The 15,500-nt window shown below is 44.2% G+C and overlaps 1 protein-coding gene across 1 annotated transcript in view; it reads left to right on the top strand.

Moving 5' to 3' along the window:
• The window catches only part of FAIM2 (Fas apoptotic inhibitory molecule 2), a 342,143-nt gene that overhangs the window by 94,769 nt on the left and 231,874 nt on the right, over positions 1–15,500 (top strand). The window lies entirely within an intron of this gene.

The raw sequence follows: 15,500 nt of genomic DNA, 5'->3' as shown, positions 1-15,500 counted from the left end.
CACAAAATGGCCCCTGTGTATTTTAGATGTATCCAAATGCCCCTTTATACAAATTCCCAAAGACACAGGGTTAATTTGAACGACAGCAGCTGGCCTCAGAGGCAAAGCTGGCTCCTGGTAGTAGTTTGTGCAATCTAATCAGACTCTTCCAGGCTACAAACTGAAGCTAAATAGCAGCTAGCATTGTCGATCTCAGAACTCCTCCTCACAGGGCCTTTTTTTTCTGTAAGCATAGCCAATTCCTCCTGAGATCTTGCTTCCACAGAAGCTGCTTCTTCTAACAGTGCCCTTGTTTCTCTAGGCACAACATCGATCTCTTCTAATCTTCCATGTATGGGTGTGTTTTCTTTGCTTTCGGCCCTCGTTTCTTTAGGCCCAGTTCCAATATCCTGTAATTTTGTATGTGTGGATGTGTTTTCTTCTCCTCCAGCCCTTGTTTCTGTAGCACAGCTTCTCTCTCCTGAGATCTTGCATCTACGAATTTCCTTTCTTCTCCTCGAGCGCTCGTTTGTGTATGCACTGCTTCTATCTCTTGAGATCTTGCATCTGTGGGTGTGTTTTCCTCTCCTTCAGAACTCGTTTTTGTAGGCAGGGCTTCAATCTCCTTAGATGTTGCATCTATGGATGTGTGTTCTTCTCCTCGGGCATGGCTTCTGTCTTCTGAGACCTTGCAGATATGGATTTGCTTTTTTCACCTACAGCCATGGTTTCTGTGCACACTGCTTCTGTCTGCTGAGATCTTACATCTATCGATGTGTTCTCTTCTCCTTCAGCCCTTGTTTCTGTAAGCACTGTGTCTATTTCCTCAGCATCTATGGATGTGCGTTCTTCCTCTTCAGCCCTCATTTCTGAAAGCACAGCTTTTACCTCCTGAGAGCTTGCATCTGTGAGTGTGTTTCTTCTCCTTCAGCCCTCATTTATGTAGGCACTGAGATCTTACATCTATGGATGTGTTCTCTTCTCCTCAGCCCTTATTTATGTGAGCAAAGCGTCTATCTCCTGAACATCTATGGATGTTCTTTCTTCTGATTTAACTCTCATTTCAGAAGGCACAGCTTCTATCACCTGAGAGCTTGCATCTGGAATGTGTTTCTTCTCCTTCAGCCCTAATTTATGTAGGCACTGCTTCTATCTCCTGAGATCTTACATCTATGGATGTGTTCTCTTCTCCTCAGCCCTTATTTCTGTGAGCAAAGCGCCTATCTCCTGAACATCTATGGATGTTCTTTCTTCTGATGTAACCCTCATTTCAGTAGGCACAGCTTCTATCACCTGAGAGCTTGCATTTGTGGATGTGTTTTCTTCTCCTTCAGCCCTCATTTCGGTAGGCACTGCTTCTATCTCCTGGGATCTTGCTTCTGTTAATGTGTTTTCTTCTCCTCAGCCCTCGTTTCCGAATGTACTGCTTCTATCTCCTTACATCTATGGATGTGCTTTATTTTCTCTCATCCCACATTTCGGTAGGCAAGACTTCTATCTCCTGAGCGCTTGCTTATATGGAATTATTTTCTTTTCTGTCAGCCCTCGTTTATGTAGACACAGCTCCGATCTCCTGAGATCTTGCATCTATGGATGTGTTTTCCTCCCCTTCAGTCCTTCTTTCTGATGGTAAAGCTTCTATCTCCTTAGATCTTGCTTCTGCGAATGTGTATTCTTTCTCCTTCTGCCCTAATTTCTGTAGATACTGCTTCTATCTCATGAGATCTTGCATCTGTGGATGTGTTTTATTCTTCTTCTTCAGCCCTCATGTCTGTAGGCATAGCTTCTATCTCCTGAAATCTTGCATCTGTGGATGTGATCTTTTCTTCCTTAGCCCTCGTTTCTTTTGCATAGCTACTATCTCCTGAGATTTTGGGTCTGTGGATGTGATTGTTTCTTCCCACGCCCTCGTTTCTGTAAGCATGGCTCTTTATTTCCTAACCCCCTCCTTCAAAGACCTACCTTCTGTGATGTGTTTCTGTAAGCATGACTGCACCTCCTGGGTCTCATTAGAGAGGAGGATGGGCAAGATAAATTAAACTAAGTTATTAGGCAAGATGAGTAAACATTAGAAAAGCTAATACAATCTTATAAATTTGAGCAGATTTTACAGTGCAGGTGAAACATGGCTTGTGAATCAAAATTCATGTAAATGTGTAGCCATGGTGGTTTGCCAAGTGTCCACGGCAAGGGCAATATGAGAGCAAAAAAAGAGTGTTACCTTTCTCCTGAAATCGTGTGTCAATAGAAGTGAGACCTTATGCCAGAGCCTTCATTTCCATGAGAATGACTCCTCCTTCCAGATGCATCTCATTATTAGCTGCACTCTACCAGAGTCTTGGTTTCTGTAAACAGGGCTTCTTTCTGCTGCGCTTCCGTCTAGCGTGCCGCACCTCTTCACCAGATCGTCCAGTAGTGTATCGCCATGATTTAGAACCTTGATTCTTTAATTCCATCAGCATCAGGTCAGAATAAGGAATCCCACATGTAGTATTGAAATTACGTCACTGCACTGTCTGCATCAGTAAGGCACTCAATGGTAATTGCACTAATGATTGCACTGATGACAGCAAACAAGCAATTAAAAGGTCTGACCAACAGCGCCATCATAGCTTCCTGTTTTTTTAATGTGTCAAAACAGAACATCCGCTGTCTTCGCCTCATGAACGTATTATTCCCATTGAGGAAATTCCTCTTTGGAATTTTGATGCATTTAATTTTGCTTTGCTTTAATTTGGGTTGTTGCCCATAATTTAGCCCTCTGCTTTGTTTTTCATTGAAGCCAACGGTATTTTTTCTTCCTCAATATCGAATTCACACTGGCCCTATGATAACAGGCTCTCTATGAAACACTGGTCACTCTTCAAATTCCTTCTACTTGTCTTTCAATCAATCGGTTTGCTATCCTTCCTATTTGATGTTATCCTTCCTTTTGTGTCCCTCTGTTATAGCTACCTTCACTCCTTTTCCTTTCTCGCCCTCTACCACTGGGGCACCCTACAGCCAGAAACCAAAAGTGTCACCAACATCCTTGCATTCAAGATTCCCCCTTAAACTGCATAATCTCCCACTAGAAGGGAATCGTGCACTGTCCCATCAGATTCACTCTCATATTGCTAACTCTCTATTGTAAGGCCACTGCCTGCTGGACTGCTCAGATCTCTAATCTCGGCCTGGAGGGAAATAGCGGCCACATTTTAACAGATTGCCATCCTCTCGCCAATCTCGGCGAGATGTTGAGGAAGATTGACAAGCCTGCAGTTCACTTTAACCTCGATCTATGCAGCACCTATCGTATGGTCAATCTCCCACTGGAGAGCAGGCACCTCAAGTCTTTCATAACCTGTCCAGTGTCTACTGACGTACCGAAGCCTTTTCTAAAAATACGTTCTATTTCTCCGTTGTTAATATAGGCTCTGCTGCTTCCAGACGTTATACAGGCCATATGCATTGACTTCTTTTCGCTATTTAAACAGTAGGTCCAAAATGCATCGTTTTTTATGCTGTCATAGCTTCCAACAAACCTTCCGAATAACATCATATAGAGAGGACCCTTTGCCCTACACTCCGTTAGAACGTGTCTGATCGATTCCATCATTGCACTTACTTTACAAATCCGACACCTCCTCTCTGAAGCAAGGATTCCCAATTCAGGGCCTTTAACCATAAGTCCTGGGAGTCTATTTGTATGAATGCACTGTATGTATCTTTGGAAATTAGGATCAGGGCAAAGAAGCAGATAGTTCTGGGGTTTGTTGTAGGACACCTCTGTTACAGGTCTATCAAGCTTCAGCGTGACCATAGGATCGTAATTGTTCACCCAATCCCATTGTTCCACCTTCAGCACAAATTGCTTCTTTAGTTCTAGGTAGCCTAGTTCCCAGTCAGGGCACCAATCTATCTGTTTGAAGGTTACATGTAACAGTAATAGATAGTCATCAGTCACATCCTTGGCGTATGATTGACCCAATCATTTAGGTAAAGGGCGTTTGCATGTGGTCATGGCTCCAATATAGAATAGACTTCTTTGTTTGAGTTCCATTGCTGGTAAGGACATCAGTCCTAGTTCCAATCAGAGAGAAACTAAATTTGCACAGCATCCTGTGCCAAAATGTTCCCTCTATCACTATGAGCAACGTAAGGTCCCACATTGACAGTGTCTACAGGCAGTATACCATTACTGCACAGAAGCACTGTTTATAAAAATGTTAGGATACCCACAGGGCTGAAACCTGGTGCTTCCAACACAAATAACAGAGATGTTAAAATAACAGCCTTCCTCCTTTTTGTTAACATTATTTCTGTATAGTTACCTTTGACGCTCAGTACAAGGCCCACATATTCATACTGGGTCACATACTCTACCAGGTTTCCACCTACAACAGATTCTTGATTCGGACATTTCTTTGAGTTAAAATACATCATCTTTGTCTTATCCAAATGAATCACCAGATTGCGTTGTTTCACAAACTCAAACATGCCCTGCGCCAGTCTTTTCGCCACTCCAAAGGTTTAGTCAAAGACCACTGTCGTCTGCGTACATAAGACATCATACTTTGGTGGTCAGAAGTTTGGGAGCGCAGTTATTGTTTTCACTCAATTTTCTAGGAAGGTCAGACCAGTAAATATGAAATAATAGTGGTGCCAATACACACCCTTGTTTCACTCCCTTATATATAGCAATTGAGTCAGTGGTGGCACCCATACAATCGAATATAACCCTGACACTTGTGTTCTGACTGCATTCAATATCGGGCCTGGACATCCCCATAGTTATTTTTCCCCCCATAGTTTCCTCTGGTATACAGTATCGAATACTGCATGGAAATCTATCATATTACTATACACGACCGGATTACCCTTTTCTTGGGCCTAGTTATCAGTTTGTCCATTCATCCTTAATTGTGATTTACCAATGAACCCGTTCTGAAGCCTGTTTGAATGCTATCCAACTTTGCATCAACCATTTCATCACTGAGGAAACTCTTCAGTAAAAGTGAGGTGTACATCTTGGGTGACAGCCAATAAGGAGCATTAAAACATGCCAAATATTGTGTTATAAAGGCCCCACCATTAGCCACATTTCGCACATGGTGACGCACCTCCCTAGCTGTCATTGCAAGAGGAAAGAACCTTGGAAATGTTGTCACCCATTCCAAAGAATCTGGCAAGAGAATGCATATGGTTCTGACATACTCGCAGCCACATGTAAATACATTCTTGTGTCATAAAAAGGAGGTGCAGACATGTTCCTGGGGCTGAGCAGGCACTTTCTGCGTGGAGCACCTTTCGTTTTATTGCCTCCTCAGAAGCAATTGTTCCATACATTAGAGGTTGGAGGTATGCCGCATATGTCCCCAAGACACATGAGCATTGCCTCCCATTTGATGAAGTTCCAGTACATTGTTAGGCCAAAGCTAGGGGTTCATAACAGAGTTTCTGTTTGTCTGTCTAGGCTACCACTGAATGGTGTAGTACAGGGATGTCATTTCATCAAAATGACTGTGGTAGAGGAAGTGATATCACACAACCATTGACATTTGATGACATCATAGGTAGTGATGGCACATGACCTTCCATGCCTTGACAAAACAGGAAGTGGCATCACATAGCATTGTTCCTCAGTACACTGAGAAAAATATGGTTACGACATCACTGTTATATGAGATACATTTCATACAAGAATGGATCACCATATGCAGCGTTAGTATCAGTGTGTATAGGCCCATGTTACCAAATTCTGTGAATGTATGCATTTGCACTTACCTTGGTTTGCCTTCCAGACAAGGCGATCGAAGCTGCTCCTGCTTGGTGTTGGTGTGCCCCGACCATCCTGCTCCCAGTCCTTTGCCACAGGATGCAGAAACCTGGCATAAAAGAAAATGGCAAAGTGTGGTCAGGGTGCACAATTACACTTAAACTAACGCAACATGCACCACAGTGAAAAAAAGAGGCAAAGCAGCATGCAGCAAAAGTGACAGCAAATCCTGACTATCTGTAATTGGATTTGATAGGGAATTTTGAAAAAACAATGGCGTAAAAATTAAGGTCAAGTTTGTAGAGACAATATAGTCAATTAAATTTGAAATCAAAAGTTCATTTACAAACTGAAAGGGAATGCCTACATGGGTCATCTTCAGGCAGACCAAGAGGCTGACATCACAGCATTCTACTCCTATATGCCTCTGACCTTATATATTATTAACCATAGATGTCTGAGCTATTTGCTAAGTGGCATATATGGTTGAGTAGACCTTGCTAGGATTCAAACCTATGACTGGCAGAGCACCCATAGGCCCCAGCAGTGTTCACCTACCCCACTGAGCTATCTCATCAGCTATTTATCCTTAAATGTGCATACCACAGCATTTGGCAATGTGTTGGCTATGGGCGTTGCATTTCTTAGTAACATAACACTTATTACAGTGCTTAGAAGATTATTGCCATTTTCAACTGTAACTGTTTCTGACGGCTTCCCTTATGATGAATGTATACAGTCAGAAAGTTAGCTGAGCATCTGTATTTACAGTCCTGTGCGTGCACCAATAGTAATGCCAGAGCTAACCCACCTTCAGAGGTGTTACAGGACCTATCAGATGTGCACGGCTTAGTCTCAATGCCTAAACATATACTCAGCATGGCCATTTGGGCCCCATAACATAAAGATATTTGCAGAGACTGGAATGGGTATGCCTTGTGTAGCCTGCTGAGTGCTTGATGGGCTCAATTCCTCTCTAATTGGTGGGGCTGCTGTTAAACCTTCCCCATTGTAGTCCCATTAGAGACATGGCCGGGGACTCCTGATGCTCTGCGCCTCTGGGCACGGCCAGCCGCCTCGCTGCGACAATAGGTCCCTTTCTTCCGAGGAGACACTTGCCACATTGAATGGAGCGGCTGAAATACAGCAAGCAGCGCACATTATCTGCAGAGGCAGGCTGTCTTTGCTGCACGAGAGGAGGGATTAAACAGGTTTGCACAACAAACATAATTATATTCAGGTGCTGAGGGAAGTGGGATTTCAATTGCACAAAGCGTCATTTGACAAGGCCTTTGCTGGAAACAAAACACGGCAGATAATGAATGCAGGAAGGTTTCCATGTGTTTGGAGGCCAGCATAGCAATACAGTGGGTGCATTGAAGATATTATATAAACACTGCTGCTCCATGCTGTCATATCTCGGTTCTCACTCTCATGTTGTGTCATGTGCTTGCACACATGCATGCAATTCTTCGATAAGTTAGAATTATGCAGAACGCTATGCGGTTGGTCCATTTAGGCTATCTTGGCGCAGCAAAGAGGACAGCTGGTTGTTGGTTTATTAAAGGTACTCACCTGCCCCAAGGCCTACCGAGTTTTCTTCAACACCAATCCAAAAACTGTGCAGCAGAGCATGAGAATCGTCTACTAATCTGGCACTATCTGCTGGAAGCCACAAATCAATTTTTAGGCAAAGGTACCGAGGTTTTGACAGCTTGAGCACCAGATAAATGCCCTGTGCTCTCCTACACTCCCCTCCCCCTCCGACCACTCACTGAGCTGAGGAAGGAAGCATCAGAAGGGTGCCGTCATCTTGGGGGTGCGAGCTGTGATACAGAGGTCTGTGTGCGTGGGCAAACCTGAACACTGCTGTGCCATCCGAGACTCGGAGGCATTGAGCCTGTACAGTGTGATGGCACGGACGTTGAACGTCACGAGCTCATGGTTGCTAGCAATCACCTTTTATTAAAAACTGTTTGGTTAATTTCAGGCGGGAATGAGCATTTTTGCAAAGTTTTACACATGTTATTTTTACTATCAATTGTTTTAAACCTTCCATTCATTTTAGAATCGTATGATTTTGCTCAATCTATTGCTTATGATTGCTTGTAACATTCCACTGTTGCTCCCGTAGAGAATTGTACTTATTTAAGGATTTTTGCACACATTCATTGTTTTATTCAGCCATTTTCGAGTGTCACTTTAACATTGCAAAGGTTAAAATCTGTTTTTCTCTCTTGTTTGGGGAGGGAAGGTTGGATTCAAATTCCTTATTCCTGACGACCTGCTGCTTCCTTGCATCTATTTAGAATTGCTTATTTGTAGGTTGAGGAATATTGCAGGGGGAAATCCTAACTTAAATGCTATCTTTCCAAACAAGCCAAAAGTGCTCTATTCACTGGTGTTTTCCATCTTTGTTGCTAAAGGGTTAATAGAAGGGCATTGTTCACATTCCTATCTGTTATTGTCACCACATTGGTGATTGCTTCTCCCTATTAAAAAAAGTATATGCTTGATTTGAATTTTAAATAAATAAATATTACCTTTACCAACCAGCCTGATTCCTGGTCCACCGTGACCCGTGGTATTTGAAAAGGGGTGTGATATGAGTGGTGTGTCTCTCAAATATTGAAGCTACATATATACCCAAATAAGCATGTCGGTTGTGCACTATATACTAGGCTGAGAACAGGGTGTATCGCCTGATGGAAATACTTAACAGATTTAGGGGCTTGTGCCGTGATTTTGAGTTGGATTACCACCCGTGACAGTCTGGCACAGCAGACTAATCTGCAGGGTAGTGACACGTTGCTTGGTTGGTGTACTGTGCTACACTGTACAAGCACCTCCCAAAACAAATACTCCAAGACCAGGCCGGTCTATAAAAGTAAAAGTAAATCAACCCCAAAATAATTAATGAACAAAGAACATTCTCTAAATGGCTATCCCAGTAGAAATCAGTATGGCTAGGGAGCACCTCCTGCACAAGCTTTTTGTCAGGGGTCAGTGGCCAGAACAGAACTCACGCATGCCGGGCGCAGCGCGGGATGAAACCGAGGCTGAGCCTCGTAAAAATCAGCTGTAACCGCCGGCAGGCGGATCACGCCGGCGGCCAGCGCAAAGGCCACTCTAAGGCCTGTTGAGAGCCTGTTTGGAGCATCAGGAGCCAGGGGCTACAAACTCTACCCGTGCTGCTCCAGGCGGAGTGCACCGTCGAGCCTAGAGCCAGGACCCCTGCCGTCCACCTACAGGGTAAGCATACTGCCCCCCTCTTCCAATATCCACTCCCGACCATCGAGCTAGAGCCCTGACCTAGCACCTCCCAACATTGCTACGCCCAAGGTCCCACATGCACCGTTGTGCTCCTGAACTGTAACGAAACATTTAATGCACAATCCACTGCGTAGTGCCTTATGGTCGCCTAGAGACCACTGTATTACTGCGTAGTGCCTTATGGTCGCCCAGAGACCATCGTAATTTTGTGTAGTGCCTTATGGTCGCCCAGAGACCACTGTATTACTGCGTAGTGCCTTATGGTCGCCCAGAGACCATCGTAATTTTGTGTAGTGCCTTATGGTCGCCCAGAGACCACTGTAACACTGTGTAGTGCCTTATGGTCTCCCAGAGACCTTTGTGATATTATGTAGCGCCTTATAGTCGCCTAGAGACCACTGTATTACTGCGTAGTGCCTTATGGTCGCCCAGAGACCATCGTAATTTTGTGTAGTGCCTTATGGTCGCCCAGAGACCACTGTAACACTGTGTAGTGCCTTATGGTCGCCCAGAGACCATTGTAATATTGTGTAGTGCCTTATGGTCTCCCAGAGACCACTGTGATACTGTGTAGTGCCTTATGGTCGCCCAGAGACCTTTGTGATATTATGTAGCGCCTTATAGTCGCCTAGAGACCACTGTATTACTGCGTAGTGCCTTATGGTCGCCCAGAGACCATTGTAATATTGTGTAGTGCCTTATGGTCGCCCAGAGACTATTGTGTTGTAAACCACCTACCCACCAATCCAAGTACTAGCTACGCACAATGTCCAGCCTACTAAGCTTCTACTGCATCATGGCTATTGCTACACTTCCTGCTACTAGCAAGCTGGGCAGCTACACAGAGACCCCACTACACTTACATGCACCTCTATTACATATATCACCAGATATTATGACTAACACGCATGCATATACTGACTCCAAACACCAAGCTCTGCCAGAACCTCTAGCTTACACTTCCAAGCCTAGCTCCACCCGCGATAGAAATAGCAAACTACGCGCTAGACTTAACAAACTCCATGATACACCTAGACGACTCCTCCTTCCTACAAATTCTGATATGAAACACCAAATTGGCAATACAGGCTACGCCTTCAACCGCACCCGAGCTTCAACGCTCACCCAAATACCTGTGCCCAAGACTAAATCCAGTGCTAAAAACACTCCTAATCCTACACTTACCAAAGAGGAAACTAAGGACCATTCCTATAAAGGAGCACTTCTCAATGCCAGGTCACTAGTTGCACATGCCCTTGAGATAGCTGATCTAATCACTGAGAATAACCTGGACTTCATTGCTATAACTGAAACCTGGCTACACCAGGCAGCAGGCCCATCACTTATGTTAGCCATACCTGACGGCTACACTATATGCAGACAAGACCGAGAGGGCACCCGCGGAGGCGGAATTGCCATTATCTCTAAATCAAGCCTCTCACTAAGACTAGCCCCTGCACTAACGCTACAATCCTGTGAAGCCCTCACTGCTAAACTCCTTATAAATAATAATCAATCCCTAACTATTCACCTAATCTATAGACCTCCAGGCCCGCTTGGGACCTTCGAAGAGGATCTACACAAGTTACTAACCCTCAATACTAAAACCACCTCTCAATTGCTGGTATTAGGGGATTTTAACTTAGGATTTAACGACAAAACAGATGTGCATGCCGCGACCATCGCCCAAGCTATTAATTCCCTAGGCTTCTCCCAAAAAGTCAACAACCCTACCCATACGAAAGGTAGAATATTAGACTGGATCGCTGACTCTAACTGTACTACAGTCATCTCCTCTATCTCGCCTTTATCATGGTCTGACCACTCATTAGTGTCCTTTGACCTCCTAACCTCCCAACCATCCTCTACAGTCGTCCCCATGGCACCTTCATGCCCCACAAGAAATAAAAAGATTATGACAATAGATAATGTCATACCCGCTATTCTTCCAACCTTAAACGCCTTGCCTGACAATCTAGACCCCGGCACCTTAGTTCACGAGTATAACAAAATTATGACTGATACCTTGGACAAAATTGCCCCACTTAAAATGCGCACAAGTAAACCCAAAGCCCATCTAAATAAATGGTTCACGCCCGAACTCAAGGCCTTACGCCTCACCAAGAGAAAATATGAATCCAACTGGAAAATATGTGCAACTGCTGAGAACAAGGCTAACCTAATATCTATCTCCCGTCAATACAAAAACGCAGTCTGTCTGGCTAAGAAAAACTCATACAACGATCGTATCGCCAATTCTAAATCAAGCATGAAGGAACTCTTCTCCATCCTAAAGGAACTTGAGTCACCTATTGCCATACCAGACACTTGCACTAAAGATCAGACCTGGTGTTCTGACATCCAATATGCTCTATCTAATAAAATCACTACCCTCCAAAACAAAATTCAACTGAAAAAAGACTCGCTTAAACTCCCTACACTGTCACCACCTAAGGCGATCCACATGCCTCAACATACCAAATTTTCCTTCACCAAAACTTCCACACTTGAGATTGAAAAAATTATCCTCACCCTCAAACCATCCAACTGCAAAGGTGACATCTGCCCAGCACAGCTAATAAAAGACGCTGCCAGAGACCTATCACCATTTATCTCCAAACTGGTCAATGCATCCTTCTCTACAGGCATCATCCCAGCTAATCTAAAACAATCCTGGGTGCTCCCGTTGCTTAAAAAGCAAACTCTAGATCCTCTTATCCCCACCAATTACCGCCCAATCACTACAGTTCCGTTTCTACTAAAGATCCTGGACAAAGTGGCCTATATACAGATTCAAAACTACCTTGAACTGCACAAACTACTAGGAACTAGACAATCTGGCTTCCGCCCACTACACGGAACGGAAACAGCCCTGATTGACTTAAAGGCCCAAATAGACGAACTGAGAGATCAGGGCAAGACAGCCCTCCTCCTCCTACTAGATCTCTCAGCTGCGTTTGATCTTGTGGACCACAAAGTCCTCTGCAAACACTTGGACGTTGCCGCTCACTTCTCCACCCAAGCCATCAGTTGGATAGAATCCTTTCTAAGTGAGAGAACTATGAGAGTCTTTTCCCCTTCGGCAGCAGCTGACCCTATACCTATTACTTGTGGAGTCCCTCAGGGATCCTGCGTCTCTCCGACCCTGTACAATATATTCTCCAAACCTCTGTTCGACGATCTGGACAATCTCGGTATCACCTACACTAACTATGCAGATGATACACAGATTCTCTTCCCACTTTCTGGGGATCACAGCAGGGATGGGGAGTTGGTGAATAGAGTGTATCTCATCATTCAGGCATGGATGGCCACTCACGGTCTTTGCCTGAATGATGATAAGACAGAGTTGATCATTCTGGGCACACAAGCTAATATTAACAAATTGGGCCCGGATTACTCAGCCTTCAGCATAGACGGAAATGCCATTAAAGTCTCGAGGGAAGTAAAAACACTTGGTTTCTATCTCGACTCTACCCTGTCCTTCACTAAACAGGTAAACTCCCTAGCCTCCACTACTGCCTACACTTGTAAATTGATCAGAGCAGGCAAGCCCTTCCTGTCCAATACCAGCTGCCTAATCCTGGCTAGAGCCTTAATTCTTTCCCGACTAGACTACTGTAATGCCCTATACAGTAGCGCCAATAAAGCCACTACCCTAAGACTTCAAATTCTACAAAATAATGCTCTTAGAGCTGCATTAGGAATAAAAAAGAGGGAGCATATCTCCTCGACTAGGCGGCAACATAAATGGCTCTCTACGGAGAATAAAATCCAGCTAAAAATGATCTCATTAACCCATAAGGCCTTAAATAATGCAGCTCCCAGCTACTTAATGGACAAAATAAAAAGAAAAACTTCTAATAGACCCATGAGAGTCGCCAATTCCAATTGTTTGGCAGTACCTAGATTCAGACTCGCCAAAATTGGTGGCGCCTGCTTCCCTGTGAAAGCTGCTAACCTGTGGAACGCCCTGCCACCTAACCTAAGAGCTGACCAACCCTTCCCCCATTTCAGAAGGAACCTTATCAAACACATTATCGCCAACAACGACTTAACACCCGAACACTCACAAGTGTAGTCCGACCCAATGCACCCTGACGTGACATCAACCTTTATGCTTATTACCGCAAATCCTGTATATTGCTAACTGTACATTCATGTAAATACGGCAAATCTTTATCTGTACATTCTTGTAATTTGTGCAATATGGTGTAATATTGTAAATTCATTTATATAACATTGTAACATTGTAAGCTTCGCATATACTTGTTGCTGCGCCCGGTAACCTAAGGGTCTGGTGCGCAATATAAATAAACAAACAAACAAACAAACAAACAAACAAACAAACATGTCTGGCTACAGGAAATCACGCAACAAGTCACTGCCATGGACCTGGATACATGGCAGGACAATGACCCATTACACCAAGCTCTTAGTGAATTGTACATGGCCCCAAAAATTAAAGAGAAGCAAAGCAAAATTGCCAGAATTGCGGCCTACCTATACCTCCACATACGAGTGATAGGGGAAAAGCACGCTGGAAACATAGTTCTGGCACAGAATCAAATGGAATTATTAGAGAAAATCCAGAATGATCTAGACTCAGTAGAACAAAGGCTACGGGAGAACCAAGAATTGCAGGTAAAATATAGGGATTCTGTCCCAAAATTAAAAGAAGATCTGGCTCTCCTACAGTAAGAGAATGCAGAGCAAGACACCCAATTACAGGCACTAAAAGTGGAGTTTCAGGAAAGGGTTAACTCTCTCCAAGAGGGTCAACACAAGCTGGCGCAACAAGTACAGTTTAATAGAGCCTGCGCAGAGCAAATGGTTATCCTACAGGACCAGACAAATTAAAAGAGGAAAATAATAAATGAATTGTTAAAGACCTCCACTCTCAAGAGGAATTTGATAGGAACGCCAGAAATCCAACATTATAAAAATACAAAGAGATGACCTAGTGGAGCAGAGGGGCACCCTTATTCAAGAGAAAGACACCCTAGGCCAGGAAATAAGCGAGTTAAGGACCGAGTTACAGGAAATTAAGTTAGCCCTTCATGAGCTTAAGGAATTAAGAACAGGGCATGGGAAGCTACTAGAGCACACTAGACGGGTAGAAGGTTCTCTGAAAGAGAACACCAAAGCCAAAGAAACACAAACCCTCCTGGGTTGAATCACTTGCAACAGAGAATGTCCCAGTGCTCCCAAAACATGCAGGAAGCGCAGCGGGACAATGAGGCCCTCTGTGAAAAGATTGATGGACTCCACCAACAAGTAGCAGTTCAAGAGTGAATCATTGAGACCAGTGAGACTTTGATAGATGAACAAAAGGCTCAGATTTTTACTTATAACCAGGAAATAGGGGCTGAAAAAGAAAAGTTAGCAAGATTAAAGAAAGAGGGTGCTAGACTAAATTCTAACTGGAGGGACCCTGAACAGGTAGAGAGGGACAGGGCCACCCCTGATTATGACATATGGACCTCTGTACTCAGGGACTCCAACCTATTCAATACCATGAACACTGCCAGCTTCATGTCTACTGGCTCATATGAACCAGGGGCCATGGGGGTGGCAGAGTTCAATAAGTTTGGTAAGATGGGACTGACAGATCAGCGCCCCCCAGAAATTGATGGAGGGGTGTACCTGCACAGATACCCACATATTAGGGTTGATATCTCTGACCAGGAAGACTCCTATGAGGGGAGGGTCAGGGAATCAGATCCACTGAAATACCGACTTCCAAGGGACCAATTGGTTAAATTTGATGGGGAACTAAAGGAAATAAAGCCCAAAAAAAGTATCCTGAAGACCTCTACGCTTTAGGGCAGTGAGGGGGATACTCTGCCGATCCTGGGAGCAGGGAAGAGTCAGAAGACTTTTCTGAGCACCACAGGAAAAGAGAAACTAGGCCCCAACATTCTGCGAGCCCTTCCCAAGCTCGCAGAATCAGGGAGTGCCTAGAGGATCAAGAAGCCACCTCCAGTAGCATCGCCTCTGAGTCTGAGGGTGAGTGGACTCGGGTGAACAAAATAAAGAAGGCAAACAAACATAAGAGAGCCATGAACAAAGATCCCATTAGGCATATCAAGGCCATTAGAAGTGTTATAACTCCATATCATAAAAATGCAAAGTATTCTGTCTGGTAACATCTAGAATTATATGAGCAAATGATGAATACTTTTCAAATGAAGGACAGCCAGAATCGCATAGAGTATGTGAAATGGACATTTTCCCCTGAATACTCCAGTTTCTTTGCGGGACTGGAGGACCAGAACCACTCAGGATGGTCCACCTACAGGGCGACCATCTTGAAACATTTCTCTGCACACAGAACCCCCCGCAGGGCAGCCTACAATTTGCAGTGTGAGGAGGATCAGGACCCACAAGAATTTGTGCAGGAGCTCAAACACGCCTTTGCTCATCACCACCTTCTTACAGGCACTCCCCAAATATTTACTGACCCAGCTGGTGAGAGGCTTTCATGAGA

Source organism: Ambystoma mexicanum, chromosome 3q (assembly GCF_040938575.1).
Source record: "Ambystoma mexicanum isolate Mex_15411 chromosome 3q, UKY_AmexF1_1, whole genome shotgun sequence".
Lineage (NCBI taxonomy): Eukaryota > Metazoa > Chordata > Amphibia > Caudata > Ambystomatidae > Ambystoma > Ambystoma mexicanum.
The sequence above is the reverse complement of the archived record's forward strand: the minus strand, read 5'-3'. Positions and strand labels throughout refer to the sequence as shown.